This window comes from Lontra canadensis, unplaced genomic scaffold (genome assembly GCF_010015895.1).
Source record: "Lontra canadensis isolate GAN:19392208 unplaced genomic scaffold, GSC_riverotter_1.0 scaffold11, whole genome shotgun sequence".
Lineage (NCBI taxonomy): Eukaryota > Metazoa > Chordata > Mammalia > Carnivora > Mustelidae > Lontra > Lontra canadensis.
In genome coordinates, this window is record NW_022631005.1 from 26,697,556 (window position 1) to 26,710,757 (window position 13,202).

At 38.5% G+C, this 13,202-nt stretch overlaps 1 protein-coding gene across 1 annotated transcript in view; it reads left to right on the forward strand.

Moving 5' to 3' along the window:
• The window catches only part of LOC116866796 (nck-associated protein 5-like), a 654,677-nt gene that overhangs the window by 586,982 nt on the left and 54,493 nt on the right, over window positions 1–13,202 (forward strand). The gene's annotated exons all lie outside the window — the stretch shown is intronic.

Consider the following 13,202-nt stretch of genomic DNA (forward strand, 5'->3'; position numbering starts at 1 on the left):
TAGGGTTTAGTTATAACATGTGGCTTATTCCATATCTAACATTTTTTACATCTTTAATATTCATCAGAAGAATTTTAGAAAACAAGAAGCACAGCAAGATTTGAATGATTTTTGCATGATTGCGTGAGTTAAAGTATGTTTTTATGTGAACTTATCACTGGGCATTACACCTCATAGTTGGGAGACAGAGAAAGGTGTTCATGTGGTGAGGGGCTTAAGACGGAACAGCTTTAGTTGGTGTTTGCTTAAAACGGAACAGTTTTTTGTGGCTCAGAAGCCACCAGCTACTAATAATAAAGGTTCAGTCCTATAAGAAAAGACTTTCATCAGTTATGAGCTCGATTTCTTTCTTGCTCTGAATACTCATCTCTCTTTTTGTCCTCCCTCATTTTCATTTTCTCCAACAAATTCAAAGAAGAGATTTGGAAGTTCCAGCAGTGTGTAAATCTAATTCTGTTCTTTCTTGGTACTTAAAACCTGAGTCCATGTCCTAGTTGTACTCCTCATCTGGTTCTGTGACTTGGGCAGGATGGCTCATTTTTCTGAGTGTCAGGTTCTTAACTATGAATGCAGATTAAATCTCTCTTAAGAAGGTTTTGAGGATTAAATGAGCTAATACATACAAATGCCTCACATATAGTGCCTGGCGTAGCACTCAGATACAGTGGTTGAATTTGAATCTACTCCAATGTAAAATCCAATTTTTTTTTTCAAGATTTTATTCATTCATTTGACAGAGAGAAATTACAAGTAGGCAGAGAGGCAGGCAGTGGGGGGAGGAAGAGGAAGCAGGCTCTCCTCTCCCCATGCAGGGCTTGATCCCAGGACCCTGAGACCGGACCTGAGCTGAAGGCAGAGGCTTTAACTCACTGAGCCACCCAGGCGCCCCATAAAATCCAATATCTTGACGGTCTTAATAAAGCAAACATTTTAAAAAGTAGTTTTCCTGAGAATTTTGGCATTCATGAACATAGACGGTAGTTTTGCTTTTTCCATCTCCATGGTGGTTATAGATGCAATACCTTTTTTTAATTGCAATTTCACAGGCAAGAGTACAGGCAATCCCCATAGTTTTGTGAGGTTGGGCTAGTCATCAGAATTATGAAAGTCTCCAAATCTGGCAAGGAGAGTGAAAAGAAGCCTGGATGATGAAGTCACTGAAGGACAGAATGTCACAAAAGAAATTATCAGATATTTGAAAGACTGCCCCATATGCTGTCTTCTAATAAATCTTCAGTTCTCTCTGGAAAGAAGAGTGATGTCTCTTTATTTTAGTGTATGTCTTAGGCAAAGCTTATATTCCTTACCATTGTGTGCACGTTTATCTTCATAGGTCGTAAGAAAGGAAAATTGGTCCATGTTTGAAATCTCCATTCAATTTTACTACTTTAGACTCTTGATAGCTTTTAAATAAAAATGGGGAAGGATTATGGCTGGCAGCAAAGTAGATTTCAGGGACAGCTAGAAAGCAGGAAGGAAGACAGTCTCTTATATTTTGATCAATCTCCTCCATGAAAGTGTATACAGGAACATACAGCCATAAAATATAGTGACACTGAAAACTTTTTCCCTTTTTCCTTTAGTGGTGTTCATATTTGGTGATATCTGGAGTTTTGAAAAAGCTAGGGTTTTTACTCTATAGCAATCTGTCGTGATAGGTGTATTTTCTAGGACTATTTCAGAATGGCACTTTTTCCTTTTGAAATCAACTCTTCCCGAAAAGGGCCTTCTGTGAAAGTTTGATATTTTTCTTCCCCAGAAGAAAGATGCTACTGTCGTTTGTGTTTGTGGGTACAGAAGAAAAGAACTTGTCTTTACATATGCAAAGATACTACAATCTTATCACAGTCCTGATTCTTAAAACTTATGCTATTAAGTGTAACTCCTTAAGTAGTTGGAAATTTAGCTATTAGGTTTTCTTAGTCCCATGGTATAATGGATGTGCTTTTTTTTTTTTAAATGCATTTTTTGGAGTTAACAGTTTTGGCATCTCACTGTCGTGGGAGGGTAGGGTTTTCTGGCTGTAGTGGTAGTCTCTAGATTATTTCAGCTGATTTGGTTGGTGAGGACACTTTCGCCTTCCTCCTCCTCATCATTTTGTAATCCAAAATCTGCTCATGTGAGCAACGTCGAATAACGACCCCTGTTCCTCTTCCGCTCTGGAGCCACAGATTCCTAAGAGCAATTGGCAAAAAGAAATTCAAACAAAATTGCCTGAAAGTAGATCTTTCTTCAAAAAAGTTATGCTTTTGTCCAATGTGCATACTCATCTTCATAAGAAAATGGAAGGGAAGGATTTTCTGCTTGTCATCGATAGTACGCATTTAAGAAGTGCTGGTTGACTTACAGAATAGAAGTTGTGCGTGTAGTCTTTACGCCGGTCATATTTAGTTAGGTGCAATTCCCATATCTAAAGATATTTAGCATTGGACATGCAGTTGTAAGAAAACTTCAATGAAAATGAAAAGCAACATAGATATTTTAAAGCTTAGTGTCTAAGGGAAACAAATCAGGTTCTTTACCTAGGACTTAATTTTTTTTTAAAGAAATTTTAGAATGATATTAGGTATCATTCTAGATACAATGCAGAGTTATAGAAGAATGTGGAATTACATAGTAGAACAATTTGAAACTAATACATGATAGATATAAATTGTTACAGTGAGGATAATAAGTGTAAGAAACCAGAGAAGAAACACTATCTTTCAGAAAGTTTTCATGAAAAGGCCAGAAACAAGCTGGCTACTGAGGGAAAAGAGAGATTCTGGAGTCAGAGAAAAGCTAAATAAATAAATAAATAAATAGCCCAGATGACGGGATCATAAAATGGTACAAATAAGAGAATTCACATCAGATAGAAGATTTAGTCATGAAATTCTCCTGCCTGGAATATAGGTTAGTGTTGGAAATTCAAGAGGGATCTGATTAATAGAAAAACAGCATAACAGTGGCAGGGACAGATTGAAGGATGGGCAAAGAGAATAGGATCTATCTACCTTCCTATTTGCCTACTTACCTACCTGTCTATCATCAATCTGCCATCTATCTCTCTATCTATCTAATCTACCTATCATCTATCGTCTATTGCTTAATAGCATCTCAATAGCTTAAGATGTTGCAAGTGATCTTAAGAAGAAAGTATTTACTGTCCTGTAATTAAAGCTTATGTTGAAATGAGCCATCCCCCTATAAGAGACACAGGTGAACCTCAAGACCAGACTGGCCAGATGGAAAATTCCAGAAAGACCACTTGTACTTCTGAATCCCTTACAAAAAAAAGAAAAAAGGTAGCATTGCTGGAAGTGATATTTTTCTGCAGTTCTGCATCTGGCTATTGTGAGATTTAGAGACAGAATAACTGGTAGATAGATTAAATAATGCAATAAATGCCACCCAGCATTATCATTTTATCTTTAGCATGTGCATTTTAGAGCTTAAATGGACTATAGCTACTATGTCTGTTTTGTTTTATTTTGACTTTATTTTTTTGTTAGAATCTATATAAAGTGGCATCTTTATTCTTTGTCGTTTAAATAAACTGGATTTGGCAGCACAGCCTCCTCTGGCCTTTTAGTATGACTGACCTACCACATTCCGCCTCTTTAAGTAAAAATGAATTGCTTCAGGCTCTTTGCTTTTTTTAAAAAACTTCTGTTCATTCTTTTTTTTTTTTTTAAAGATTTTTATTTATTTATTTGACAGAGATCACAAATAGGTAGAGAGGCAGGCAGAGAGAGAGAGAGAGAGAGAGAGAGAGAGAAAGCAGGATCCCTGCTGAGCAGAGAACCCGATGTGGGGCTCGATCTCAGGACCCTGGGATCATGACCTGAGCTGAAGGCAGAGGCTTTAACCCTCTGAGCCACCCAGGCGCCCCAGCCTTCTGTTCATTCTTTATACCACCTTTGATATTTGTTTTTCACTCTGTTGTTTGGATGACTCACACACATTTCCCTTTTTGGCTGACTGGGTTAGAATTCCCTAGTGACCTTTGGATCAGTATACTCCCTGATTAAATGAGCGCTGCCTTCCCCTAATTTGGCCCTTTTTGATAACCCCAGCCCTCATTCCTGTCTTTCCACTTAATTCTCTGAATTATAATGGTTGACTCCAGTAAGAGCATTATTTTTAAAATAAACTTTCAGGGACGCCTGGGTGGCTCAGTTGGTTAAGCAGCTGCCTTCGGCTCAGGTCATGATCCTAGCGTCCTGGGATCGAGTCCCACATCGGGCTCCTTGCTCGGCAGGGAGCCTGCTTCTCCCTCTGCCTCTGCCTCTGCCTGCCATTCTGTCTGCTGTGCTCATTCTCTCTCTCTCTCTGAAAATAAATAAAATCTTTTAAAAAATAAATAAATAAACTTTCAGAAGGTAGATCAGTAGAAATGATTCAGAGTCCTCAGACTAAAAAAAAAAAAAAAGTTATCAATTTAAGATTTCAGTTAGAATGCTTTGTAGGCAATTTGCATCATATTTTTATTTTGGTGTGTTGAAATGAAAATGCTTAGCTACTGACAGACCAAAGCCTTAATAAATGTCAGTGCGTGACTCATGATTGTGGTGAATGATGAATCTTGGTGGTCTCCTGGAGGTCTAAATTTTGAGAAAACCCCAAGTTACATTTGATAAACATGGGAGTGTATCATCCTCATGAAGAATATTATATACCTCATGAAGAATATTTTCTACTTTTGAATTTGATCTCTGAACTTTTGTATCTCCGGCCTTACTAAAAACACCTGAAATTCTACCCATCGTCATTGTATTGAAGTTCAAAATTCAAATTCCTTGGTCTGGTTGTGGCTTCATCTGTCCACCTCCTCTAGGTCAGTGGGCCAACTTGACATTACATCAATACCAGGTAGCACACGCCGGGCTGGCACTGTTGCTTGGAATACCTGTTCTCATAGCCACCATCTTGACATGGTCCACTGACAAGAGGGCCCAGCACGAATGTCTCTCTTTACAGTAGGGCTTTTCCCAACACCTTCTACCCAACTGTCATAGCACATTGTGCCTTTCTTTAGCTCTTAACAAATTTTGCTTTGTTCTGTGGTTATTTCTGTATATATGTTTTCTCTTCTCCTGGGCAGAGATATAACATATCATTGTATACCTAGTACTTTACTGAACCAGGTATGATCTTAACCAACGTTTGGGAAAGGAATAATTGAGTCTCTTAGTAAACATTTTGAAGCAGACATTTTAGATTTAGTATATAATTAAATGCCGCCTGTATTTTTTTGCAAGCTCAGATAGTTTTAGCCTTAAATTTTCTGCCAGCCACTAACTCGACTTTGCCATCTTCCTTTATTCTGATAAACACTACAGGATTGTGATACATGTGCTAGCTTTATTTGTCATACATGCCTCTATTCATCTAGTTACCTTGCATGGACTATTTGAATTTGAATTTCTAATGGCAATTAATAAGAAATTTTGAAGTTAAATTATATATGCTTCTTCATATATTGGGTTGCAAGCTATGTGTTTTATGGAATGCTCTCATAGTATTTGCTTTTGCAGTTTAAATGGATTACTTAAGAACTAGGAGAAGGAGGAATTAAAGGATTTATAGTGTAGCACAGCAAAGAAGTGTTTCCTTAGTAACTAAAATCAAAGTTACACGAAGACACCAGGAATTGGCGCTTGCTTTGAAATCTTACCATCCCTGTAAGCAACTTAGACTTGAAAAAACAAAATGGAAATCTGCCAAAGAGAGTAAAAATCATAAGGGAAACAGATTAGACGAGTGCTGATTTACATGGCTGTGCATGGCACAGTAGGATTTAGAGAGTAAAGAAAGTTAACCTTTGATTTTTTAAAGGTCACCTTGCAAATTTATATAATTAAAATCTTATTTCCATAGCCAAGCTATATTTCAGAAAGGAAAATTTTGCTGTAAAATCAAGAAGCTGAAAGTACAACTGTGATGAGAATGGTCTGTAAGTAGGTATCAAGCCCCTTCTTAGAATATGAGTTAGTATTTGCCACTCAAGCAAAATGTTTCATTTTTCTGAGGCTCTTGGATCACTAGACTATGGATGGCAAACTTCTAGCCAGCAGTCAAATTCCTCACATAGACACCATCTTGCTTTCTGGACAGCATCGTTTTGGTCCTGAAAAATTAAAGCCTGGGGAGGAATAAATTGTTAGATTTAGCCACTCTAGAAGAAAACCTCTTCTAGGACTGGAGCAGAGACAGAGTCATGAAGAATGGTTTGCCAGCTTACCAAAGGATGGTGGGACAATGGGTGACTGGTTTATACACTGAAAATTATAGTTCAGGAGAATAGGAAATAAAAATTATCTCAAGACTGTGCTCTTTTCCTCCTTTTCTCTTCTACATTTTTATTCTTCCATATTTCTCACTGCAGACCCCAGGGAGCATGTCAAAAACATTAGAATTTTTATGATTTTAATTCTGTTTTTTTCTGACATTCTGTTTAATCACTGCCTTCTTGCAACTTTTTTCCCCACTCTTCGAAAGAGGCTTAGCTTAACGTAATTGTACTGAATGTTTTACATTAATTGTTCATCAGTTTAAGGAAGAAAACAATTTTTTTTTCAAATAAAAGGTAAATACTTAAGAGCAAATCCTCCATTTTTCACTCTTCTTTTCCACCTCTGCCTCTACCTTAATATCCTTTTCTAGGAAGATGGAATACCAACCCTTGGTCCACATAATCATTGCCCACCATCTTGGCTCCAGATGAAGGGGTGTTCTGGTACATGGTTAGTCTGTGAAATCCTAATTTGGCTACTGCATAGGGTTCAGAGAAATAAGAAGCTGACTTGGTTTAATGATCTGTTTATTTTGTCATCGATGAAAAGTAAAAACAAGGTTTTCACCTCTGACTTGTGAACCTGGAATCTTGTGAACTTGGAACCTGCACAACTGCTGGCAACCAATGATAAATGGGTTGTCTCAAACTTTCTATAAGGGGATGTGGTCATCTGGAGACTGATGGCTTTCATCATCTTTGTAGCCCCAGTTTTCTTGGCACCTAGTAGGTCTTCAGTAAAGGTGTATTGAAAAAAAAAAACATATTTTGGGGCACCTGGGTGGCTCAGGAATCGGTCATCTGCCTTCAGCTGAGGTCATGATCCTAAGGTTCTGGGATTGAGCCCTCGTTGGGCTCCCTGCTCAGCGGGGAGCCTGCTTCTCCCTCTTCTCTGCCTCTGTCTCTCCGCCTGCTTGTGCTCTTGCTCTCTCTCACATGAATAAATAAAACCTTTAAGAAAAAAGAAAAGAAAAAAATATATTTTGGAGCTTGGGTATTTCATTTAATCTTTTTGGACCTCACCTTTCTCGTCTACAAAATGAGGATATGGAATCAGGTCCATAAATGATCTTTTAGGTTTTTCATTTATTCATTTATTAATTTGTATTCATCTATGCACAATTCAACAAATACATACTGAAAGCCTGCCATTTTCTAGACCTCATTTAAAAAAAAAATTTTTTTTTTGATGGTAACTTAGAGGAGGTACATTTGAATACTTTAAAACATAATTCAGGGGGCGCCTGGGTAGCTCAGTGGGTTAAGCCTCTGCCTTCGGCTTAGGTCATGGTCCCAGGGTCCTGGGATTGAGCCCCGAATCAGGCTCTCTGCTCAGCGGGGAGCCTGCTTCCCTCTCTCTGTGTGCTTGCCTCTCTGCCTACTTGTGATCTCTGTCTGCCAAATAAATAAATAAAATCTTAAAAAAAAAAAAACCAATTCAGTTACCTTGGGGGGAGCAGAAGACTTGATCCCTTTAGATATTCATGGCACATTATAAAATAATGGATTGGCAGTTTCATCATAGGCTTTAATCCATATATCTGGTCTCTTTTAATGCTTTGAGGTGCTCAGGGTATGCGCTGCAGACCTGGTCTGGTGTGCTGTGAGTGCTGGCAGAACATCCCTCCCAGGTCCCCAGGACTTGTCAAGCCAACACCTGTTTGGTTTTGACCAGCTCAGTCTTGGAACTGCTCCAGCCCACTTCCCTGTCCCCTTCCCCACTACCCTTGAACTGAGGGTTACATCTGGTAAAAATAAATGTAGTTATTCAGACCTTTTTGGTCATCCCTCACCTATCCCATGTTAAATTTAAGAAAGTTTGATTATAGTGAGGCCAGCTGTCCATAAAGGAAGGTCGTTAGGGCTGCTTAATTAAAAACAAAAAAGGAGTTTAATTAGCTAAAGAATAAGTTTAACCTCAGATCAGCTATAGTCTCAGAGGACCACACAGAGGGAATAATTAGGAAGCTGGCTTTATTTCTCCACTCAAAGCCTCAAGTCAGTTGTTTTTTTTTTTTTTTTCAGTAGAGAAGTGGAAAACATCTGATCTTGAACAACCTAGACTCTTGACAAGATTAACTAAGAAAAAAATCCATTAATCCGATTACTTTACCTTTAGAGTATTAAAGGATTCAAATTCCCAAGGTTCACTAAATTTTAATGATTCCAATAGTGTTTCCATTAGAGAATCTCAGAGAATTTCACAAATGTGTGCAGTCACACATATATTTGAAAGCAACCACTTTTATTCCACTTTCTGGTGATAGAATTGAGGCAAGGAATGGTTAACAAACATTTTCAACTATCAGAGTCTGTTTGATGATAAATGAAGAATATAAATGATCTTTGGTTCAGTTCATCACTCACATAGTTAGTCAACACTTTACAAAACTTACGCCGACCAGTCCTCTTGAGAATAAATGCATGAATCTTACAGGACACATTTTAATATAAAAATGTAGAATAATATTCCTGGACTTACGTTTCAGAAAATAAATAGCAGCATAGATAATGTGCTCTGAATTACAATTTTGTGTATTATTCCAGGATGAACTGAGTGAATGGAGGAAAATTTTGTTGTTCCTTCTCCAAATAGATTTAGTGCAAAGTGTGTTATCATCTTTACACGTTTTTCATTTTACAAATAGGAGAGATTGCTTTCTATTAGCCAGTAGAATGCAGATTTCAAATGGTACAAAGGTTACACATTAATTTTTTTCCTACCTAAATAAACTCTCCCATATAAGCCCATCCTTCTTTTTTCCTCAACCAGCATACCATTGCTATTCTTTCCTTTAAAAAAAAATAACAAAAGCTATTTCGTACATAAGTCTTCTTCCCCTTCCTGCTCACTGAATCTTCTACCTACAGTTCAATAATTCATCTCTGTTGAGCTCCAATTTTGTAATGGAGACTATGGAAAAAGCTGGGGCATCTACAAGAAAAATGACCCCCAATCCCTCCCCTCATGTGCCTTACACTCCAACTGAAGAGCTATAAAGCGTATGGAAGAAGCTGAGAAATCCAGCAGGTGCTAAATTGTGAATTACCCTAAGAGCAGTAGATGTTCAGAGATAGGAAAAGCCAGCAGACCAGACAGTGACCAACTCATCTCAACTCAGTGGAATATATTATTTGTCTTTCCTTATTGGGTCTTACCCATCGGACTAAATTGATAGAGCTATTTATGAATACACTCGTCTCCCCTTATCTATGGGGGATATATTCCAAGATCCCCGGTGAATGCCTGAAATCATGGAGAATACTAAACCCTATACATGGTGGGTTTTTTTCTATGATAAAATTTAATTTCTTTTTTTAAAAGATTATTTATTTATTTATTTGACAGAAATAGAGAGAGAGAAACAGAGAGGGAACACAAGCAGTGGGAGTCGGAGAGGGAGAAGTAGGCTTCCTGCTGTCCAGGGAGCCTGATGCGGGGCCCGACCCCAGGACCCCGGGATCATGACCTGAGTTGAAGGCAGACACTTAAAGACTGAGCCACCCAGAAACCCCAGTAAAGTTTAATTTATAAATGAGACATAATAAGGGATTAATAACAATAATAAAATAGGGTGATATTTTGTAATAAAACATATGAATGTGGTCTCTCTCTCTCTCTCAAAACACCTAATTGTATGGTACTCATCCTTCTTGAGATGATGTGAGATGATAAAATGCCTGTGTGGTGAAACAAGGTGAGTGATGAGGCCATTATGCTGCAGCATTAGCCCATGAATGACCTTCTGAAAATACACCAGAAGAAAGAACATATGCTTCTGGACTGCTGTTGAACCACCAGGAACTGAAAACATGGAAAATGAAACTGCAGATAAATGGGTACTGCCATATTATTTTGTCTCCATTTTGGAACTTTTGGGGGCCAATTTTATATTTATACGCCCTTTGTCATTAGCATCAGTCCAAGCCATTGAGTATGATGGCTATTGAGTGCTCCTTGGTGAGGTTTCTTCATGTCGGACATTGAAAGTTGATCTGGAATTTAGGTTAACTGACCAAAGCATGCCAGAGTCCTGCAGGGATAAGTACACAGCCTGGCCTGGGAATTTCCAGTAAGGAAGAGAACATCCTGGCCAGCATGCAGTGTGTCAGTTTATTCCAAAGGGAGGTAAAACCAGTTACAAACCAATCTTTCTACCACTTACAGCCACTGATGGGTGCACTTGTGTAAAAACCGCTCCTGCTTCATATCTGCAGACTGTTGCAGGGACAAGTTTGAACAGTGGATCTTAAAATGATTTTAGAAATCTGAAAGCCCTTTGTGAAGGTGAGCAGTAAGAACAATTATTGTTACTATTTTGTTTCTAGCCAAGTCCCTGCAGGAAGTGCCAGAATTTTAATACTATGAGAATAGGTCTGGGTAAATGTGACAATATGAGTGTTATATCACCAGATGGGTTTTTAATTTGCCTAATAAACAAGTTCATTCAGGAATCCTCCTATGGTCTAGAAAATTCATGTTATGGGACATTTTATTAATCCTGCAAATTATCCACGTGTGGATACACAAACATGTAACACACACAGTCTTCATTCACTAATTCCTATAGTTCTCATGATTAAGTAAATCAATGTAGGCTTCTGAAAACTTGAGTTCTTTTTAGTTAAAATGTATTCACACACCAATCATCAGAATGTTAGTAGCTGTGAACGAAGTAACAAGATTAACGCTTAGTTTCAACATTTTTAATAGGATCAGCTGCATGTATTGCATACCTTCTATCTGGCCAGGCACATTTAATTCTCCACAAAACTCTGTGAGGTAGCTACTTGTGTTGGAATCATCTTAAGGAGAGACTCAGAGAGACTAGAAGGTGAATCCCAGCTTCTGTTTGAGCTGGATTTCCCTAACAGGTAATCGAGGACTCTTCCCTCACACCACAGAACACTGATTCTTTTTTTTTTTTTTTTAAAGATTTTATTTATTTATTTGACAGAGATCACAAGTAGGCAGAGAAGCAGGCAGAGAGAGAGGAAGGGAAGCAGGCCCCCTGCTGAGCAGAGAGCCCGATGTGGGACTCGATCCCAGGACCCTGAGATCATGACCTGAGCCGAAGGCAGCGGCTTAACCCACTGAGCCACCCAGGCGCCCCCAGAACACTGATTCTAAACACAGCTCAAGCAAGGACTTAGGCTCACAGTCTCCCGATTAAGTGTGAGCCTCTCAGCACAGCGATGCCCTCTGACGGAGGCAGGAGTGCAAATCATATCATCTCAAAGTAAAAAAGACAAACCTGACTCAGCAGGGACTCCCAGACCTCCCTTTTACAAATAAATCATTTTAAATGCTCATATTTCATGAGGATCTTTCCATTTGTCCTCCAATGTGCATGCAGGGCAAAGTTCTTCTAGCTGCTTTTGAATGGGAGGGGGTTCATTTATATATGCAGATTTGCAAATGATTTTTTAAAAGCAATCTCAAGCTTTGCCAGCACTGTTCACCCCAAGTGAGTATGATTACTGGTTAATCAGCATAGTTAGTGTGAGTGAATGGATGTTGTAATGTGAATAATTGTAACTGATGACTCTTTGGTCCCCCTTGCAAACAAGCTGGTTCAGCCAGCTTAATGAGGTTTTCCTGGAGTGTTTACAAATTTTAAATAATTAAAATTAAATTGAATTGAAGTCCTTTGTAATTATAAGTGCAATTACATCATTATCATCCAGGCAATTGAAGGAGGGTGGGGGCAGACCAGTTCTTACATGTTTAAAGTTAAAATAATTATTTTGAAAAATGAGAGCAGAGATTACTTGGAAGTATCTCATTTCTGTTATCCACAGAAAAATTACTTTGGGAGTTCGTAAGTCAGCATATTGTATACTGTCTTTTTCAAACTTACACAAGACTGGATCTACTTCATAGGGAGGTTTTTCAGGACCAACCAAACTTGACAGCTTTGGTGAATATAGAAAGTTTGTGAGAAAGCAGATGTTTGGGCTGGAGCTGGAATGAGGTTTCTTGGGGGTGAAGTGCAGAGGGCTGCTGGGACTCTGTCTCTAAAGAGGTTTTTCGAAAAGTGCCTAGCACAGCATTGTTTAGAATTTGGTCCTTGCTGGAGAACTTCGGAGTGGGAAAAAAACAAAGCATACACATCAGGTTCACATTGCAGGCATGAAAATCAGACTGGAAGATGTGGGCAGGGTATAATTTACGATCAGCATGGCCAGCTGAAGTAGCCAGAAAGAAATGTAATTGAATTTACTGAGGACAAACGCAGACTAGTGGGCTTGAAGTGGGTCTTTACTGCCAAAGAGAGGACAAAGGGTAAATCACTGAGAATTTTTTTTGTTGTTGGGGGGGGGGGTGGCATGAGTTATTTTGATAAGCCAGTTTACCAATTAACTTGGATTGTGGAGCTGGAGCTACAATAGGTAAGTCAGGTGCAGGGAAGCTTGTAATATCAGCTCCAACAAAAAGCAACATACTCTCCCAACCCTTCATGTTATTTCCCTTCTGGAGAAAAATCACACGGATATTTTCATTTTTTCTTCCTTTTTCTGAAATCGGGTAAATAATTTGAAATAGTATACCAGTTGCCCTAGATAGTTTTTCAATAATTTCTAAGAGGCTAGGTCATTTTCTCTCTCTTTAGTGAAATTTAACACTTTATTGGAGGGTCTCTATTTTTGAAGCATTCATTTGTTGTAAGAATTTAAAAGTTCTTAAAAGAATTTAAGTCTTAAGAAAAATTATTTATGGGTGCCTGGGTGGCTCAGATGGTTGAGCGTCTGCCTTCGGCTCAGGTCATGATCCCAGGGTCCTGGGATCAAGTCCCGCATTGGGCTCTTTGCTCAACGGGAAGCCTGGTTCTCCCTCTGCCTTTGCCTTTCTCTCTCTCTCTTTGCCTCTCTCTCTCTCTCTGTCTCTCATGAATAAATAAATAAAATCTTTAAAAAATTATTT